Raw genomic sequence first — 5,811 nt, 5'->3', positions numbered from 1 at the left:
ATAGAATCTTCCACCTTTCCACCATTTTCATGGATTATAAGTGCCTACATGGGCATGGATGAATGTTATAGGCAGGTGGCTTCTAGCCCAGTAAAACCAGTATACCATTTGTAACCACACCATTGTGCAGATGTAGAATGAAAAGCTACTTGGCAGGGAGCTATATTAGGAATTCAGGAAACATGCGGATGCCTGGATTTACAGGAACCCTTTAGTTCAATCCGAAAATTCTATACTTCTGTGATTCTGACCCGTTTCCTACCTTATATATACCCCTGTTTTCGCAGGTGGCTTCTGACATGGCTCCCAATAATCTTGCCTCCTGGTATTTACTCCCTTGTATAATGCCTTCCTCTTAAGTATGGGTTGGACCCGGTGACTTGCTTCTAAGGAACAGAATACAAAGGTGATAGAAGGCCACTTCCAGGACTAAGTTACAAGAGACTGGGACTTCCATCTCACTAGCATGCTCTCTCTTGCCGGCACCCTTTCTTGCTCTTTCTGCTTGCCCACTCTGATAAAGTGAGCTGCCATATGGAGAGGAACTGAGGATAGCCCATGGGCAACAGCCATCAGAGAATGGAGGCCCTCAGTCCAGCAACCAGTGAGGAAGTGAATCCAACAGCTTTGAGGCAGATCCTTCTGTTTCTGCAGTCACGCCTTCAGATAAGACTGCAGCCTTGGCTACCTGATGAAACCTTGTAAGAACCCAGAGAGACAGTATACAGCTAGGCTGTGGGTTCCTGGAAGCCTAGACTCCTGGCTGACAGAAACTCTGAGATAAAAGGTATTGTTGTTAAACCACTAAAGATTTTACAGTTGGGGGTCATTTGTTGTGTAGTAGTAAATAGCCAACACTCATCCAGGACTATCAAGAACCCTCAGCCTATCTCTCTCTCTTTTTAATGTTTATTTATTTTTGACAGAGAAAGAGAGAGAGAGAGAGAGAGAACAAGCAGGGGAGGGGCAGAAAGAGAAAAGACAGAGGATATAAAGTGGGCTCTGTGCTGACAGTAGACAGCCCAACGCAGGGCACAAACTTATGAACCGTGAGGTCATGACCTGAGTCGAGGTCAGATGCTCAACCAACTGAGCCACCCAGGCGCCCCAAGAACCCTCACTCTCTTAACATTGTTTCATCTACCAGAACTCCTTCTAGTGTGTCATTTACAGATTTAATTTTACTGAAATTTGCTATCAAAGGAGTTGGACTCAGTCATCTCAAAAGTTCTCCTCACTTACAAAGTTCAGAGTCAACTTGCTCCAAAAAAATAATTCACGTTTCCTCCTCACAAAATAAGAAGGGTTAATTGGCCACAGTTGCTGGCCCAAGACTAGCTGGCTGGCTGTGCAGAAGGCTGCTGGTGTGAGCAGGTGGGGGAGCAGGGTGCACTGGCATGGCCCCCGCGAGTTCCTCTCACCTCACCCTCTGGAGAAGCTCCATTCCTCACTGCCGCCCTCCCCNCCCAAACGCTTACCTTTGTTCTTACTGTGGTTCCTGTCTTGTAAGTATCACTATAGATATTTCTGTTATTTCTTTTTTGTTGCTTTTGAAAGAACACTTGAACTTCTAGTAAAAAAGTGACTGAATTCTTCCTTCTGTTCTTCCCTTGAGGGCACTGAGACAGAGACAGGTTAAGTGGCAGCCAAGCCCTGGACTCCTTCCTTCGAATGGTAGGGCATCGTTAACCCTGAAGTACCTTCACTAGGAAATGAACTTTAGGCCTCTCTTAGAATGGTGACAATGATACGGGCACACCCTGGGTGGCCTGACGTCTCATGCTGCCGCCTAAACCCAGCAGAGGTGTATGAAAGTAGTACTGTCAGCTTTCCCTTTTCCTTTTCTTCTGTTTTCTTTCTTTTCTGTCCCCTTCTCCTTCTCTTCATATCACCTTCCTATATCACCTGCTATAGGCAAAAGCATGAAAAGAGGGTTTTTTTTGGGGGGGGGGGGCGTCTGGTGGTTCAGTCAGTTGAGCATCTGACTTTACTCGGGTCATGATCTCCTGGCTGGTGGATTCAAGCCCCGTGTCGGGCTCTGTGCTGACAGCTTAAAGCCTGGAGCTTGCTTTGTTTTTTTTGTTTTTTTTTTTAATTTTTTTTTTATTTATTTCTAGGAGAGAGAGAGAGAGAGACAGCGTGAGCAGGGGAGGGTCNCTCCAGGCTCTGAGCTGGCAGTCAGCACAGAGCCCGACGCGGGGCTCGAACCCACGAACCGCGAGATCATGACCTAAGCGAAAGTCGGACGCTTAACCGACTAAGCCACCCAGGCGCCCCGCCTGGAGCTTGCTTTGGATTCTGTGTCTCCTTCTCTCCCTGCCCCTCCTCCACTTGTGCTCTGTCTCTCAAAAATAAATAAATGTAAAAATGAAATAAAGTTTTTTTGGGTTTTGTTTTCTGTTTTACAAAATCCATATTAATATACCTCAATTAAAAACATAAACAAACAGGGGTGCCTGGGTCGCTCATTTGGTTGAGCATCCGACTCTTGATCTCAGCTCAGGTCTTGATCTTGGGGTGATGAGTTCAAGCCCCATGTTGGGCTCTGTGGGCCAGGGCCTGGTCGACAGGTTCTCTAGTGTACAGTGAAGGTTGTTGTGAAACAACAGATTTCCTGGGGCTACATCAGGCCTAGAGATAAATGGAAGGTCACATCGGCAGTCATGAATATCCCAAATATCTCTCGGGGTCTTACTCTCACCTGCTATCATAGGATCGTCCTTCCTCTGTTAAGGCCAGTCTGCTAAGGATGTTTTACAGATGAGAACTGACAAGTTTCCTACCCCAGGGCATCCAACGCATTCTTCCCTAGCCCCCACCTCCCAGCCTTGGCCTCCTTGGTTGATGTCCTCAGCCCCTTGGCAGGCCTTACTCCTGCTGGGCTAGTGGCACCCTTGTAGACACTGGTATCCCTGCTGAAAGTACTGTGCCCTGAAGTCTCTAGAGTTAAAAAAGGTTTAAAAGTGCCAGTATTGGTCAAAGCCTTATGGGCAAGGATCATAATCAACTCAGGCTNATTGAGTTCAAGGACCTGGGAGGCTAGGATGATGTGCATATTATATATTTATATATTGAAATCACCAAGAATTGACACAGGAGTACTGGTAGAGGGATAATGAGCCAGGAGGTCAGACTTCTGAAAACCGAAGAGAGACCTGGACAGATGTAAACAGAGGCAAAAAAAAAAAAAAAAAAAGGAAAAAGGAAAAAAGAAAAAAGGAACTAAGGGCACCTGGGTGGCTCAGTCGGTCAAGTGTCTGACTTAGGCTCAGGTCATGCTCTCATGGTTCACGGGTTCAAGCCCTGAACTGGGCTTTGTGCTGACATTGCGGAGCCTGCTTGAGATTCTCTCTCTACCCCCTCCTCTCTCCATAATAAATAAAGAATAAAACAAAACAAAAAAAAAAGGAAAAGAAAAGGAACTTCTTGTTAAAATGATATTGGATAGTTTTCAACATTGCTGTATGACCAGAGAAAACATGAGAAGGTCTGTTGACAGAAACAAAGGTCCAGATCCTATCTGGGGGCTATTTCAGTGAAGAGATCCTTCTCCAGGATGCCCTGGCTGTACACCTAGCCTGTCCCCACTGACACCAGAACTCTGTCACTGTCACCTCCAGAAGAAACTAGATGGAGATGCTGCCATGCATCTACTCCTCCAGACACAAGGCGCATGGATCTCCCTCATACATTACCTCCAGCAAAGCTGGGAAAAGCAAGTGTTTAGTGTTTTCAGCTCTTTCAGTGGGAGGTGGACTCTGCCTCCTTAGATGGAGATTGCCCAGTGTAAGAGCAGTTGAGATCCTGGGTACAGCTGGGTGAGAACCAGATGTCCACTGCAGTGGGGCTACATCCACTTGACACTTGAGCTCTCCAGTCTTCTCTGAGCCATACTGACATTTGTATACCAAAGTGCATAGTGTGGACCCCCGTGCCCATCAGATCACTTGTGACAACTGCTTCTTCAGCCTGAGCTGTGAAGTCTGACTCCTGGTAATCTCTTTATGTCTCTCCTTGCCTCCTCTAAAACACCTGTTGAAATCTGTTCCTGGAAGGGCCATCTCACCCATCCAGGGTAACAGTTCCCCCACCACAGCATAAGTCAAGGAAATTATGAAAACTCTTTCCTAAATACATGGAACATTTTGCCTACTTTCTAAACAAGCAAGTGGTTGAGGGGGTCCTAGTAGGTGTGACAGAGAGTCCTGGCAGACAGGGCTGGAATCTAAATTTGTTTCATGTCTGGGCCAAAATGGCTCTCTTCCTCCCAAATATCTATCTGCATCTACTGACTTGTATGGGGAGATTCTGGGGGAAAATCAATGTCAATCCTGTTCACAATTTACGACTATATGAATCTACAGGAACGACTTGTCGGGACCAGAGGAAGGAGACTACAGAAACTACCATATTCCTCATGGTACCTGGTATGATAGCCACACATTTAAACAGGGCCAGGGTGAGAAGGAAAGGGCGGGTGTACATAGGAAACAGCCCTGTGTCCGATGTCAGAACCCATACTAGGAGTGTTTTTGCTCCAGGGAGAACAACCATGTCTGTCAGTTGAGAAAGGGTTTTACTACAATCTGCCAGTCTGGGGTCCAGACAATAGTGTTCCAGCCTCCACAACTCAGAGTAGTACTGAGGGAGGGAGTTGTTTACTTGTTTGATTCTGTTACTTCCTTCTCAATGGACATTCCTGGCAGGTGGAATCAGCGGGTATTTGCCCCTCAGGCATGGGGTGACAGAAGGAGGGGGTAGCAGGTCACCTCAGAGGTGACTCCTCTGTGGAAATGTTGGGCTGCCTGCTAGAGTTTGGGATCAGTGGCAGTAATGCTGCTGAGGCAGTGGCAGCAATGGATTGCAGCCCGTTGGTGTGGGGTCTATACACTGGAAATATCTGAGAATGTGTGGGGACCAGCAGCTGCAGGGTCTTGGCTCAGCCAGCACGACACTAGCAATGGTGGAAGATTTACAGACAGTGAGGGTGATTTGGGGAAACAGGGGCCAGAGGCAGTGGTGTACTTCGTCTGAAAGAGGCGTTTCTGATGACCTGTGGGGCAATGGCTGCACCGTGCGCGTTCAGTAAACACTAGAAAGAGTGATGGTGGTAATGGTGATAATAATAGCTAGTATTTATGGAGCATGCTGGCTACTATTCTAAATGCTTTCCATGTATTTATTCTCTTAGTCCTCACTACAATCCTAGTGAGTAGATATGATTATCATCGTCCTTCTGCAAGTCAGGCTTGGACAGGTTATGTGGCAGATTGCATTTTCCAAAGATGGCCGCCACAATGTCCTAACTCACGTGTTATTTTGCAATGTGACTTTGATCCTCCTACCACTGAAAGATGGGGTCTATTCTCCTCCATGTGAATCTTGAGGAGGCTTCTGAATCTCTTGTAACCTACGGAATGCAGCAAAAATGAGGCAATGTGACCTCAACGCCTAGGTCACAAAGAAGATGCAGTTTTCACCTTGTTTACAGAAATACTTATGCTGCGGCGCATCTGGGGGGCTCAGTTGGTTGAGCATCCGACTTCTGCTCAGGTCATGATCTCGTGGTTCGTGGGTTCGAGCCCCATATGGGGCTTGCTGCTGTCAATGTGGAGCACGCCTCAGATCTTCTGTCTCCCAGTCTCTCTTCCCCTCCCCTGTTCATGCTCTCTCTAAAAATGAATAAGCATTTTTTTTTTAAAGAAAGAAATACTTATCCTTGAATCTTGAGCTGCCGTGGAAGCAGTCTGACTGCTTGTGAGGCCACCAAGCTGTGAGTCAGCTTCAACTTACCCACATGGAGTGAGCACA

This window comes from Crocuta crocuta, unplaced genomic scaffold, assembly GCF_008692635.1.
Source record: "Crocuta crocuta isolate KB4526 unplaced genomic scaffold, BGI_CrCroc_1.0 scaffold217, whole genome shotgun sequence".
In the NCBI taxonomy this organism is placed as follows: domain Eukaryota; kingdom Metazoa; phylum Chordata; class Mammalia; order Carnivora; family Hyaenidae; genus Crocuta; species Crocuta crocuta.
The sequence above is the reverse complement of the archived record's forward strand: the minus strand, read 5'-3'. Positions refer to the sequence as shown.